The sequence below is a fragment of the Scomber japonicus genome, chromosome 10 (assembly GCF_027409825.1).
Source record: "Scomber japonicus isolate fScoJap1 chromosome 10, fScoJap1.pri, whole genome shotgun sequence".
NCBI classification, from domain to species: domain Eukaryota; kingdom Metazoa; phylum Chordata; class Actinopteri; order Scombriformes; family Scombridae; genus Scomber; species Scomber japonicus.
The window spans coordinates 27,060,370-27,076,485 of record NC_070587.1 but is presented as its reverse complement, the minus strand read 5'-3'; the positions used below and the strand labels follow the sequence as shown (position 1 = coordinate 27,076,485).

The window sequence follows — 16,116 nt, the reverse complement described above, 5'->3', positions numbered from 1 at the left end:
GTATGGTTTTAATAGCTTAGTGTACTCTGGGGGCTTTTCCATATAATGCCTTATAGAATTCTAAAATCAATACCAAAATGATCTGTACCAAAGCTACAATTGGAGTAATGTGAGTGGGTGGTTTGGTGTTTGTTTGAAGCCTCGCTGCAGAATTTTGAAAGAGCTCATGTTGATTAATTACAGACGGAGATAAGCCAGAGAAAAAATGTGCTTTAGTACTCTAACTGGGAGAAATATGACTGTCTCAGTGTGTTGAGATGAAAGGATGGATCTAATTCTCACAATATATCTGAGCTGAAGGAAGCATGACTGGGCCAGTTGTGTGATATGACTGTTAAAACACAGACAGGAGTCAAAAGTGAATATTAAATTATTGCACACCAGCATTACATGACTAGATAGGGAACCAAATACATGTTGAAGTGTTTTAGTAGTATGAGTAGGAACACGATTAATATCAACTGCATCGCTAGATGTCATGAACACCAAGAATCATTAGTCTGCCAAGACTATAAGGATTAAAACAGTAGTTCAGGAAGTTAAATTCATTAACAAAAACTCCATGATTATGTATGTCATGATATGACTCCTCCACCTGACAGGAGCTCATGTTTGTGTTTTTTCTCAAAGGTGAGTGGCTTCCTGTTGCCATGACTAATATTTCCAATAAAATACCCACTAATAATAGTATTGATTAGGTGGATAAAACCCTTGCTGGGCAGTAACCATGACAACACAGGGGTTAGCTTTCTGACAGCTGTATGCTATAGGAGCCCAGAGGCTATTTTCACCCTCCATGGAAACTATTAAACACAATCTAGCAGGGCCACTTGCTGCACAGCAACACATTATGAAAGAGAGGCAGGTTTTCACAAAGCATCCCAGAGGAGGAGCACACAGAGGCTGCTGGACTCCACTGTCCACTACACACACAAACAACACCCTACTGATTACTGGAACACCACAGGATAGAAATGACTGAGAGAAGAAATAAACTTGATTGAAGGTTGTTCATATGCACATATACTGTCTGAATAAAGGGCAGCTCTTACTTTTAGAATTCACCCCATTGTTCACAATCATTTATGATGAATATTATCCATCATATGTAGATACTTCCTTTAGTTTGCAAGTTTTAAACATTTTTATAATCAATGGTCTGTACATCTTAAAGCTCTTAAAAGAGAACTTCTTCACTTTCAATTCCGCTGTGCTTTAATGAATTTAGGATCCTTAACCTTTACTGAAGCCTTCTGAAATACACTGATGACGTGTTCATGGTGAGCCTGTAACCAAAAGGGTGATATGCTGCAGAAATATGCTGTAGCCCTGCAGAATGTTAAAATAGTTGTGCCCTTAACATTCACACGAGGAATACCTAAGAACTAGTTATCATGTTCCCAAATGATTATTGTGTTACAGCAGCACACTTCACATTAAAATACCTGCAGACTTTTGGGGGGTTTTGTTAGTTAGTTAGTTAGTTTTTCCTGGGCTGCATCTTAATTATAAGCATATTTTAATAGAAGAAATGAAAACGTAAGTTATTGAATTGAATACTTACACTCTTTCAATAAAATAAAGAATGAAGGACATGACACATGACGTTCACCTAGATCTACGCCCTTCAAGCCCTGTTTAGTCTAAATATATCACGCAATCTAAGCAGGATAACGATTCCTCCAGAACATATTTGGCAGAGAACATTAGTAGGTTGCTCAAAATACAGAATGAGTGTCAGTTTGCAGTTGGGATTAACACAAAAGACGAGATTTTTCTTCTTCCTTGTTAATGGGACCAGATCATTACAGCTACCAACTGTCAAGGAAGAAATGAGCTCTTCTAGTGAGTTTGATATCTTCCCGTTCTCCCCTGTCTTAACACTGGTCTCCTCCTTTGCAACACACACTGCCATGGCTAACCCTCAGCACCCTGTACTCTATTAAAATGTAGCATAAATGGCCTTTTTCATAATATGATCACTTTGATTGTTTGTTCAAAAATATCAGGGTTGATAGTTTGAAAGGCTTATCATGGTAAGGCTACCTTCAAGATGAGTGTGCATGAGGAAACATTACATTTACTCATCAGCTGCTGCTGTTACATCCTGTAAAAAAACAGTGAAACACAGGAAAGCTCAGCTCAGGATGATATAAGCAGCTATTTTGAAAGATGACTCACAAACTGCTCTGGCCATAACAGAAAGGCTGGCAAACATAATCGCTGCTGACCTCCAACCATTAGACCAGCTGAAAATGAAGGCTTTCAAAGTTTGCATCGGACTGTGAATCTACACCACAATATTCCAAAAACTTTGCACATAATAACACTAAATGCTGACTAGTAAGTAAAAACTAAGGCATGTACAAAGTCCATGCGATACTGTTTGGCATTCAGGTGTTGGGACATCTCCACGTTGAATATCACATACCACTGTGTGTCCTAGAAACAGAGATCTCAAGATATATGCTGTGTTAGGAAGGATCACAGATGACTGGAACATCACTGCAGGAGTTCTAGTGTTACAGTTTCACCATCGTCTCTGCAGCACACAAAAAGTCTGGACTCATTATCTATGTTTTGCGTTCACCTTGGATTTGGTCGTGAAAGATTTCCTTGAAAGATGTGACTGATTTACCTGACAACCAGCGGAAATGGAGTGCTGCTGGAGCGTTCTGCCACAAGAGAGAAAATGGAAAAATCAGCTAAAGATAGCAGACCAGAAAGAAATCCAAGCAGCTGAGACGAGGTGGAAATGTGTTTTACATGTTTGAGAGACTGTCTGAACAGAGGGGAGCTTTAACCCCTATCTTCTGTGTTCTAGGAGAGACCTCAATGTGCCGGAGTGCTGATGAATAGCTCTTGCTATTAATGCTCTCAGAAACCTTGAAGATTTTGTGAAGGGGTGGGGGCATGTTTCAGTGTCAGAGGTCAATCAGATTTCAAAATCTGAAACAGCAACTGCATCCTTCGAGCAACAAGGCAGCTCTTTTGTAGCTAAATTATATTGGTTCATTTGAAATCTTTTAGGATTTTACCATGGGTGTAGATTTGGGTATAGACAGAAGCAGTGGCGGCTGCTAGTGTTTTAAACAGGGAAAGCTCACTTTACATCTTCATCATAAAATTTGAGTGTTTAATTAAGGCTGTTGTATCCTTCATCTACACCATAGAACCACAGCAACACACTTTTCCTCACTGCTTTCCACACTTGTGGTGCACAATGACCTGGCTGTAGGAGCAGCTGAATGATCATATAGATTCCAACACACAAAACCACGAAAAACTATTTTTTAAAGCAAGTGGCAGATGCTTTAGAATTAGTGGGCTGCAGTTAACAAAACCAGTCACAGTGCAAACAAGATAATGTTGCATAAAAATCAGCTTACCTTTACGGTAATCAGCTTCAGTCTTTCCATTAACTTGAACAATGTTGAACTTGAAGAACTATTTACAGTCACTGGAGGCCAGGTCAGCTGGCTAATACATGGATGAATCAAATCTCCCCAACAACTGCCGGGGAGGTTTGAAAGTAGCGGACATCAATCCATTTCTGCTCGGGCCAGAGCGCACATCCATGAGGCTGAAAAGGAGCCACAATCCCATGCGATTTCGGGTCTCATCCTTTAGCTCCGTCACTTGGGAAAATGCTCTCTCGACGTGGGCATTTGATATTGGCAGAGTGAGCAATCTGATGACACCTAGTACAAAATCTTTTAAACACTGGCATCCTCCAGCATCTTGAAATGCCTCAACTTCCAGCCAAAAGGCATCAATGGCCTGATCACTTGAGAAGCCTCAAGTGATGCAACATTTCTCCACTGGCTCTCTAAGGTGTCCACAGAACAAGAGAAAAACTCAGCAGGCAAGTCTTTTACTCCTAGTCTATTTATTGTTGACATCACCAGCTTTGGACAGAAAAGCTCCAGTTTGCAGAGCATTTCCATGGATGCAGGAAGACACATTTGATGTTGCACCAGCAGTAATTTTCTCCTTCAGCTCCGGTGCTAATGTACTGGCTTCCAGCTGCTGTTGGAATGAGGAACCCAGATCCGCATCCTGGTGTGAGAGGTAGAGGCTGGATGATTTAAGGTCAAGTTCCCTGAGACCACTGTCGTTCATACGGAGTACGCTGGGCTTCACAACTCTCCTCAGTGTCGACATGTACAGCCTGTCAAGATTCCTAAAAACACCCAGCGTATCTCCCGTTTCCAGCTGGAAATATTTGTTCACTGTTTTGATTTCCATCAACACGGTCCAGAGGAAGTGCATGTACAGACTGATGTGTCACTGTACATTTCACTCAAAAGCCCGGCTGCATAGCAGTGTTCGGCACTTGATACCAAACTGAAGTGCAGCTTGAGGACATCTTCCTGATCTATAATTCTTTCAATACAGTCTGAGATCACCAACCAACAGGTTGAGCTGGGTGATATGAATTTCAGGGGACAGCCACCATCATTGATAGCCTTGTAGACATTGTTGTAGTCATTCTGGTGTTAGCCGAATGTGCAAGCCAGTTGTAGGATTCTCTAATCATATATTCCAGATTGCTTGGAAGAAGTTGTATAGCTTTATTAACAACAATATCCAGAGAGTGACAAACAGTGAATAAGCTGCTTCTGTTTGAGTAGTGTGAAAACGGAGTGATTTTTTTCCGGCCATAACACTTGCGCCGTCTGTAGCAATCCCAACCATATTTTTGATGTCCAGGCCACAGTCATTCAGGAAAGAAATGATTGCGTTTGATATGCCATGAGCATCAGCGCTGAGAAGCTCAACAAGCCCCAGGTAGGTACTGATAAACTTGCTGTGTTTCTGTGATCGGTACTTCACACATATGCAGAAGAGCTTGTTCACTGATACAGTGGTTTCATCCAGGTAGAGAATATGGAGACTCAATGTCTTGATCTAGAATTGTATGATTTACATTATGGGGAATGGTTTTTTGTCCTCAAAAAGGGAGCCGAGGCCCCATATATGACCTGATAAACATACACAGTAGCTGAGTACAGACCATTTGGTAACTTTAGTTTAACATTTTCAACTAAGGAAAATGTGTTTACCTTTTCTTTGACAGTCCTGTCAGACTATAGGTGAACTAAGGACATACTTCCTTAACATGTGACCATGCATATCAGTGAGAAAAAAACTGCTGTATGATGAGCAGCACAAAAAAAGCTAATTACTGTTACCATAAGCTACAACTAGCATTGTTGTCACCTCCAGAAACAAGGTTAAGGCATTTAATTTCTAGGGCACATATCCAAAAGCAGGGCTTGCCAAAGGCAAGAGACAACATGCAAAAACACAGGTAGGGAGACTCTTTAACAGAAGACACCATTTGGTATTTAGCTGCCACCCTGCACTAAAGATACTTCCTTGTTCAGGTGAAAGTCTTGAAGAGGTTCTCATTTGGAGAGTGGCCATTATGGTAGACAGCCACTAAGGTGGATGTATTAATCATGGTCTATGTGACCTAGGTCTGATGTTTGGGAGAGTGTATGCAACAAGTGGTAACACTTTACAAGTGAACATTTGTGTTAAGGAGCTGCTCCATTAAAGCTAGCCTGCAGTGCATTGTCTAAAATGCCACTGGTAAATCTAGTAAATATCAAAATGAATGCATTAGACACTTCCCTGTGCAATCAATTCACATTCCTTTCTCAGAAAGATCTTGCAGAAAGTTGAGAAATTATGCATCGTACAACTGGCCTGTATAGAGTGACCTATTTTAAGCCAGAGAGCATTTAAAAATGTTTAAGATGACAGCTTTCCTGGATACATCTTCATGTTGGCAACTCAATTTCTGTAAAGGTAACAGTCTGAAGTGAGTATTTGAGAAGATCTTTATTAAATCTTTGTTCATGTTGATGAGATCCACTTAGTATCTACGGCCCTGAAAGACAGGAAGAGCAAAATTAGTACAAGTAAGAGTTTCATATCCTTGTCTGACAACTTCCAGCTTACCTTGCCCAGGTTGTGTTGGCCTTTCCCATGAGGAGCCTTAACAGGCCTAGGATCTTCAAATCTTTGGGGGACTGCTGCAGTCTCCTGTGCAGGATAGTATCTTCTGTAGTGAGCATCTTCCCATCTGTCAAGCCCCTGCTCATTGCTCATGCTCAAGTCAGTGTATGTGCCTGGAGGATACTGGCCTGTCACAAACATGTAGTCATAGTAAGGGTATGGGCCCCAGTGACCACCCATGCTGGGCCCTGGCTGAGGTTGGCTGGTGAAGGCTTGTCCAGCAGATGCTTGGCTGGTGAAGGCTTGTCCAGCAGATGCTTGCATGGGAGCAGAATAGAAGCCTTGGTCCTCGGTCTCAGTCTCATAGTTACCATGCTCAAAGGCTTCCTCAAGCTTAGACAGCTCTCCTGCCTGGTACGCAGGAGGAGGATAAATGGCTGGGCTCACATTCACAGGTCCACTGGAACCAACACCATAAGCGCCAGCTGACCTTCCCTCACCCGCAGAGAAGGTACTGAGAGGTGCAACAGCCCAGTTCATGTCTGAACAGAGAGGGTAAAGTGAGCAGTTTCCTATCACAGATCAGTTTGGTGACTTAACACATTAAGAACCACAAGATTTGTTACCTCCTGAGTAAGGTTGAAGTGCAGCTCCAGCAGCTCCAGCTCCTGAGTAAGGCTGAAGTGCAGCTCCAGCAGCTCCAGCTCCTGAGTAAGGCTGAAGAGCAGCTCCAGCAGCTCCAGTGGCAGCATCTGGATAAGAATGACCCCAGTGTCCAAACAGAGCAGGCCCAGAAGAAGAACTAGAGCTTAAATATGCTGCTGGTGCTCTCTGAACCCCTGCATTAGCAGTAGCAGCATTGTTGGTGATGGAAGCACTGGGATTAAAGCCTGGGTACAAAATAAAACCGGTTAAGAGAGAGCTCAACTGAAAACATGTAATATTTTCCTGTAGTGTATAGCAATAGCTTACCTTTCTTAACAGGGACACAGCATATATCCACAATCAGCAGAGCAAAGAGGGAAGCCCTGTGATAAGTTTAAAAAGACAACACATCAACAAATACTTCTCAAACATTCAGGAGACTTGTTGAAAGACAGCTACTTACCCTGCAAAGAACCGAGCAGTCATCATGTTGAAGGCCAAGAGTAAAGAAACTGTCAAATGTGAAGGGTTATAAATGTTGCCAAAGACCAGCCCTGGCCAATCAGAGCTTAACGAGTTAATGATGGACAGCTGCTGGTGAATGACTCTCAGTCTGATGTGGAGAAAGCTTAAGATCTATTGTGGAAATAAAGTGTATTCATTGGTAGTATGATACCTCAGGACACAGATGCAGCCAAATGTGCAAAAATCGAGAGCTTTTTCAGTAAAATGAGCTTGCGGTCTGAAACAACAAATGGGGATGATGAAACAGGTACAGTAAGCCAAGATGTTGAACAAAATGCAACTTCACATGCACCGTTCAAGTTAATTCATTAGCCTATCAAGTCAATGAATTGCGTGGCGATGTAACATAAAGCCTGCCTAACCTAACGTTACATAATTTAAATAATACTACGATGCAACGACTTATAACTGGGAAACTTTGTCTTGTAGCCCCTCAGAAGCAAGATGCAGCACCAAGCACCAGCCATGAGCCCACCACAGGTCCAGAGTGGGCAGGTAGGATTGCTCATTGAGTGAATATTATTAGAATTAATATAATGAAGAGTATGGTGTAGACCTGCTCTATATGAAAAATGCCCTGAGATAATTGATGATGATAGACGATTCAGCACTACAATAATGAAACACACTTGAATTGATCAGAAGGCTTTGTAAAAAGGGGAGATTTGTGTTGAGAATTATGACCATTTTTAAAATGTGATGAGTGTCAGAGGCAGAGCCAGGAGCCAGTGGTGAGGAGGGGATAGCTGCTGTCATGGAAGGAACAGGTGAGCTATTGTGTGAACAAGCAAGCATCAGTTCCAATAACCACTTTTTATGACCAAATGATAGTAGTGGCCCGATATACTTTTTATCATTAAAAATCTTAAAAATGTGTTTTCCATGTCAAATATGCTAAAGCATTACAGATTATTGTTTTGTATAGTGATACAGGTGCAGGCGAGTCTAGGGAAACTGGAGGAAGTGTGAAAGGGAGAGCAGAGTCTACTCAGGGACTGATTACAGAGGCAGCAGCTCAGCAGCAGAACCCTGAACCACAAGTTAGGAATGAGACAGATGAAGATGAGTCTGTTGATAGTGTTGACTACTTGCTCGCCCTCAGTCACAGGATATACATACATAATCCACATCCACATAAAGTGGGCCGGTCTGAGGCCTGAAACTCCAGGGCTGAAAATGAGTCCCATCTCCTCTTGCAGTATATCTGACAAGTCCTCCACAGCATTAATTGAAGTGTGGCAGGCAATGTAGGTTGCAATCCTAATTGCACAACATTTTTGGTCATTGTTGATTGTGCCTCAACCTGCACCAGATCCCATCAGTAGGGCAAATGATTTGACACTGGGCACACAGCGGGACTTTTTTGTGGCGCCATGTTCTTTCAAATCGTTAAGGTTGCTGCTAATACAGGCAGTTCGCTCATGAAATTGTAAGACTGTATGGAGCAAAAATGTGATCATTCTATTTCCAGATTATTAAATGTAGAATATGTACAGCATTGGGTCACACTCAAAGTGAAGTATACCTCAAAATGAGTGACATGTTGATTCTACATTACTCTACACTGTACAAATAACACACACCATATAGTAAATGGTGAAGCTGCTCATAACTGATAAAGATGCTATTTGCAGTATCAGTATCAGTATGCCTGCAATAACAAACTCACCATAAAACACATATCTGTGGGTTTATTTGGGATAGTGCCATTTCCAAACTTGCTTCAATCAAGTTAAGTTGCCACAAGGTTACAGGCATGCAAACCTATACAGTGAAAGTCACTTTGCTGCACTAAGAATGCTCCAAAGTGACTCTAGCCGTCCAAAGGCAATTTCTGTCCCGGTAGCACTTGAGTAGACATTGAATGATTCTTTCTGTGGTGTTAGGTTGTGAGAGTGGATATAACCCTTCATTAACCAGTCCAGCATGGGACAGACCAGGATGCTGAGAAGAAAGAAATCTATAGCCGTACCCTCCATTTCCCCTGGTTGTGCAATAGGATGTAATATGCATTAGGTAAATCCCCCATTTGTGCACAAGCATATGTCTGTAGAAAAGAGAAGAGGGGGAGAAGAAGATGAGGGGGAGTCAAGGAGAGTGATGAAGGGTGTGTGTGTGTGTGTGTGTGTGTGTGTGTGTGTGTGTGTGTGTGTGTGTGTGTGTGTGTGTGTGTGTGTGTGAGTGAGTTATAGAAATGGTAGGAATGAAAGAGAAATTGGAAAAGGGAAAGGGGCAGTGAGGTCACAGAGTGTGAATGAAGGGAAGCGATGGAGGAGGGAGAGAAGGATGAAGAAGAAAATGAGTGCACAAGAAGGGGTGAAAAGCATGTATAGAGAGAGGAATATGGAGAGTGGGAAAACAGGACATGGAGAGAGGGGGTGAAAACTTGTGGGAGTTGGTGCAGGTTCTTTGAACAGCTTGGATTGTTGTGGTACATTTGCTGTGTGTGTGTGTGTGTGTGTGCTCCCTGGTACTTTGAGGCTAATGTTCCGAGATGCAAAGAATATTTTGTCATTTCAAAAACATGAGGTCTAGCCTTTTGTTTTCACAGCAGAAATAGAAATAGTAGTTAACTGCATGTAACTTGTTCTATGAGTATGCTCATAGCTATTCTATAACTACTAATGTACTGATCACACCCTCAGCCAGATCTTTGTACTCACCACTCAAACATAGACATAAATGTTGCCATTTGATGCACTGTACTAGTTAGTTATGGTTAGTTAAAATATATAACTGAACAGTACTAGTCCAAAAAAACCCACAATATAAAGCATAAAGAATGATCCATAATAAACATGGTACAATGAATACAAAATAATACAGGATAGAAAACACATAATAGCAACTCACACAGCCACAGTGTCAACTAGAATGACTAATGAATGCTTGTCCATTGAAATCCAGAATATTTGTGTTTACACAAATACACCCAGGGGCGGCTGTGGCTCAGGAGATAGAGCAGGTCGTCCACCAATCGGAAGATCTTCGGTTTGATTCCTGGCTCCTCCAGTCCACATGTTGATGTGTCCTTGGCAAGATACAGTACTGAACCCCAAATTGCTCCCAATGGCTGTGCCAATGGTGTATGAATGTGTGTGAATGGGTGAATGAGACATATAGTGTAAAAGTGCTTTGAGTGGTCAAAAAGACTAGAAAGGTGCTATATAAATACCTTTACCATTTACATAAGACCATAGAATAAAATGTCAAATCAGTGGTTATATAGAACATATTTTGGAAGATTTTATAGAGAGGATAAAAATGTGCAAAGTCACAGAATGAAGGAGTGTCATGTCTGCTGCCATCAGGTCATATCTCATCTTCCCTTTTCAGTTAACTTTATATATCCTTTCCTTTCCTGTTTTATTTTGTAACACTCACCTTTTTATCTTGTTTCAGGTCACTTCACTTCCTGCCTTCCCGTGTTTCCCGCTTGTGTGATTACCTGGTCCCGTCCCTATGTGTTGCACCTGTATATCCTTGTCTCCCCTGCCTGTGTGTCTTCCTCGTCCCCTTTGCCAGATTGTTTATCTATAATGAGTGTTGCAGCATTTTTGTTCTATATAAGGGAAAGGATCATAGCAGAGGAGATTGTTTCTGTCTTCATTAATATTAAGGAAATATCAAAATTAAACTTTGTGTCATCCTCCCTGGTCAAATTGACCCCGTCTGTTTTGACTGTTCCTTCCTTCCTCCCTTCCTTCTTTCCTTCCTCCCTCCTTCCTTGTTTCCTCCCTCCCTCCTACCTTCGTTCTTACTCCTTTCCTCATTTCCTTCTTTCTTCCTCCCTTCCTTCCTCCTTTTCTTCCTTCTTCCTTTCCTTCCTTCCTTCTTCCTCCCTTCCTTCCTCCCTCCCTCCCTCCCTCCTTTCCTTCCTTCTTCATCCCTTCCTTCCTTCTTCCTCCCTTCCATCCTTCTTTCCTTCCTCCCTTCCATCCTTCCTTCTTCTTTCCTTTCTCCCTCCCTTCCTTCCTTGACTCGAGGACAAAAAATTTGAGGATTGTAGCATTTCATATATAAGCACTTGAGCCTTTCTCTGAAAAAAAAGCCCTTAGGCAAGAAGTCATCTACCCTTCTGTCGGTATGGATTGTAGAATGACAAAAAAACACATTTTTCAGATATGTCACCACCTGTCCACACGTGCTGTAAAATACTTCACAGGACACTCATGCCATTACCTACAGCCTGCGGCGCTCTGGAAATAAGTTTCATTATTGCCGACATGGTTGGATTTTAGTAAAGGTGGCGATGAACTCGAGGAATCTTGGCTGCCTTAAAACTACAGAAAACACTCTGACACATACAGTGATGAGTTATGGCACTTCCTCTCATTTATTAACCTGCAGATTGAAAACACTGAGATGTACTGTATAATGAAAAGTCCTAATGGAACTTTGTGCCAAGCAGGAAAGATTACAAAGGCAGTATTGTTATGTAATTCTAGTGAATATTAAAGTACTCAAAAGGCGCCATGGGCATATCGTGATGTACATGCACAGCAGCCACAACAGAAGCTGCAGCTCACTTTGGAGTAAATGGATTTTTCTCCTGGAGCTCTACTGAATACCATATTATATTACAACCTAATCTCCCCTGGAAGGCCCGGTGACAGAGAATGATTAAATGCACAGCACACAGAGCTACCACCCAGAAATTAAACACAATCAAACAAAGAAGGCACAGGACTGCTGATGGGGATATCCTCATTATACTGCTGTAGGCATCGTAGGGAAATGAATGACGACAGAGTTTGAACCATGAAGGTGATGAGCTTAAAAGAAAAAAAATGACTTTTTCACTTCATCTTGTCATCATCTTGTTTCAGCTTGATAATTCTTCACGGCTGAACATTCATCTAGTTGACTGTAAATGTCAACGAAATGACAAAACTTTACTCCCTCACCATTACTTTACTTCCTGCGCAATCATTTATTTTAGTGGGTTTTCAACAGTGTATCAAGAGAAGAAAATTCCAAAACATTTTTAAGCGTAGACCATGTAGAAATACATTATTTCTTAGTTTTAGAAGATTAATAAAAAACTCTGGAGCTCCTTGGTAGCCGAGTGGTTACTGCACATGCCACATAATGGTAGCATCCCTAAATTTGATTGTGGCAAGAGGCCTTTGCTGCAGGTCATTCCCCTCTCTCTCCCTGTTTCCTGTTGACCTCTATGCCATCCACTGTCAAATAAAAATTAAAAATAAAATCCCCAGCGCAGTGAAGTGCAGCATGATTTGATGTCAGTTCTTTTTTTAGTTCCAATCCAATCCTGATAACTGACTTAGGATATCTGCTGAGACAGATATCAGAGCTCTATATTATTATAACTGTAATATTATCATTATTATTGTTGTTGTTGTTGGTATTATATGTAAGGTTACATGAGGCGGTAGTAACCTGCACAGCACTTCTTTCTTTCACCTCCTGCAACCTTATGGGAACATTACATTTTGGGTTTGTTGGACTTTATCCTTCATTCTGCTGCCTGTTGTCATCGGTGTAAACATCAGTGTAAAAACTAGATGGCAGCATCTTGGCTAAATCAATCAACAGCTGATCCCCAGTAAAAGTAGATCAGGTACAAACCTGATCAAATGTTATGGTTGAAACTTGTTTATTATGCTTAATGTTTGTAGTTTAATATGCTTTTACAAATGTGACATTTTTGAAATAGCAACAAGCTACTACACTGCTAATCAGGAAGTAGTCGATGACGCTGGGACTTTATTATATAGTCTTATACACTGGTGAATTAATTGTGTTATACAGTAAAATAAACACATTGTCCCCATATGAGGATTATTTTTTCTCCAAAAACTACTTCCTGTTCAAAGACATCGGTGGCTATAACACAGCTAGCCTATAGTTTGGCTAATGTTTTGAATGTAACATTAGGGAGAGTTGCATCATACAGGTATGTCTATTTAAAGTGAGACTGGAAGTGTTATAACAGTCTTTGCTGAACAAAATCAATCATCTTGAATATGATCAGATGACAGAATGATTTCCTTCTATCTTTGTATTCTACCTAACAGTTCTCCTCCAATCAATCAAACTTTATTTATATAGCAGCTTTCATAGTGTAGTTCAAAGTGCTTTACAGTTGATTGACAAGCTGATAATGAGACAGAACAAGTGACAACATAAAGAAAAGGAATAAAAATAAAGACATTAAAAGACAACTATTGAGACCAATGAACACAAGAGAAAATAAGAATAATAAAAATGTTTGGAAAATATAAATTAAATAATGAAATCAGTAAAATAAGAGAGAAAATGGAAAGGGTTTATTAAAAGTTGGAGTAAAAACTAGGTTAAAATAGATTAAAAAGGAAAAAGAAAAGTAAAATAAAAGATGAAGTTTAATAAAAAGCTGGACTAAGGTTTAAAAAAAGAGATTAAAAGACAAAAGAAACAGACAAATAAAATCGATAAGAAGCTAAAACTATAGAATGATAATAATGAAATAATTGTAAAAAAGTAGAAAAAATAAAAAGATTTAAAACGCCAAAACAAATACAATAAAATAAAATAAAACTATTCAGTTCTTAATCAAAAGCCAGACTGAACAGGTAGGTCTTGAGTCCATTCTCCAGTGGATCTCTCAGCTTCTGCTGAAGTTTGGAATGCAGTCTGCAGACTTTCTGCACTTTGCAGACTGTCAATCAACATTCTTCTCATTGGAAATAAGTACATTAAGATTGTGGATGGGTGGTGAACACAACAGTTTATACTATACAGGACACATACTCCATTGATGCTATAATAAAGGTGAGCAGAAGTACTTGCACAGCTGAAAGAAAAGGATTGAGTCATTGTAACTGGTTATTGTTGTTGCTAGTATCAGAATGCAATGTTTATTATTCATAGTGTTTAACTTTATCCTCTCAACAATTCTCAGTTCATGTGTACAGAGTAATTTCTCTTAGCAATCCATATGAATGACACATAACTATTACATTCTCAACGTTCTTAAGTGATGACATCCAAAAAAACTTTTTTAACTCTTAAGTACATTCTGGCAAAACCCATAACTGTATTTTGTTAAGGGCACTGTACACAATACTGCACATACACCACAATAGAACAAGAGTTCAGAGACATCATCCACATTAAAGGTAGAGACAAATAGGAAACTCTGGTTCATCATGATTATGAAGGTTCTGCTTCAGGAAAAATCATCACCCAAACAAAGAGAAACATTACCAACAATGTACAAGAAGTATAGATGACTTTGCATTTTCACTTTGCAAACAGAACCCAAAGTACAAATACTAATACATAGAGAGAAAAAAGCATTAAACATTAGCCAGAGAGGTGAGAGAGACAGAGAGAGACACAGAGAGAGAGAGAGAGAGAGAGAGAGAGAGAGAGAGAGAGAGAGAGAGTAGTAGTAGTAGTAGTACTTGCAGATACATTTATAGAACACTGCACAGATACATTTTTGTTTCTATATATTCCTAACTACTGGGGTATAATATAAGATAATGCACTTTTTACAAGCATGAGTATCATCAGAGTAAAATGTGTCAATATCCATACTTATGATGAAGGCAAATCCTCACTGGGTAACTGTGTCCACATCATTCAGTGATATTCCAGCCACACACAGAGCCTCTACAAAGTTCACTGCTGCTGTGCCACACATCACAATCTGGCCATCATCACAGCCACTCTGTCCACAGAGACTAACAGCTCGTGACTCTCACTGCTTCCATACTGGTTACTTATGCATTTTATTTCATACTTCTGAGACAAGCAGCCCCAATTTGGATTTTCTGGTTTGATTTGTTTTGTGGGATCCAAAAAACACCTGGAGAGACTGTGGGATGAGTCTAACACACACACGCACACACACACATACACACCAATATTGCTTTGCTTACTTGATTTATAACACTTATTGAAAAGTGAATTGAGTTGTGGTCTATTTGTTTTTGCAGTGCTGTTTTTTATGATGTATATTTCATTTCTACTTGCAATTTGATTTATTAGTTTGATAAACTTTTTCTTCCTATTTTAAAAATGTATTATTTAATCATATTATTATGATTTGTCAAACGTGACTGACTGGCACACCTCTCCCTTTTCCTCTAAAAGCATTAAATGTGCTACACTTCTTAATACTGCATGTATTGTGTTCATTGATACCGAAGTTCATTCATTCAAGTTTATGAAAAAGCTATTCTATAATTGTTTTGTGATCAAAAGCATTGATCTAAAGCCCAATTCTGAGATTCTGTAACTGGGTTAGGGTTAGGGTGACAAAGGGTTGGAAAGATGAGCAATTCAAAAATAGTTCAAATAAATAGCATCAGGTTTGTTAAAATGTATATTTTATTTTTGTTAGATTTATGTCATTTGAAATGACATTTGTAACATGTTTTTGAATGCTCCTGCTTTTGTCTGCAGGGGCCAAGAGTACCTTGCTGCGGTAAAGATGGCCGACAAGAGCGGCGCCATAAATCCAATCCTTGCCGGAAGTCCCAAGCAGTAGTTAGTCAATCGGCGCTCATATATTGCCAATCCTTGTCGGAAGTGTCAGGTGGAAGTTAATCGCCGCTCCGAGTGAAAACAAAAATAAAAGCCTAAAAAACTCCACTTACGCCGTTTGCACATAATTCTATGAACTTTGTTGCAGTTACATGTTTATCGTAACGGTATAATTGACTCCACAAGTTTATAGGCTACTGTAAAACTCAGAAGTTAGTTGGAAGCCTACACCAATCAAGTTATAATGTTAACGTTTCATAGATTTAACTTTAATATCACCATTATGAATACAAATGTGAATATTATGTTTGTGTGGTGGTGGTAGGGGGGTTCACTCTCTCTCACACACACACACACACACACACTAACACACACTCACAATAGGACTGAATAATAACTAAGATTAAATAGAGTTCTCAGATTAAATAAAACGAGGATTAATACAATATTTAAACAACCAAATTAACTGAGCACTTTAAG

General features: G+C 40.0%; 1 long non-coding RNA gene across 1 annotated transcript in view; it reads left to right on the top strand.

Annotated features, from left to right (window-relative positions):
• Positions 1-7,575: 7,575 nt before the first annotated feature.
• LOC128366282 (uncharacterized) overlaps positions 7,576-16,116 on the top strand; it is a 299,888-nt gene continuing 291,347 nt past the window's right edge. Inside the window, exons 1-2 of the long non-coding RNA XR_008321854.1 lie at positions 7,576-7,632; positions 7,848-7,904. This is a non-coding gene — a long non-coding RNA (uncharacterized LOC128366282). The remainder of the gene's footprint in view (positions 7,633-7,847; positions 7,905-16,116) is intronic.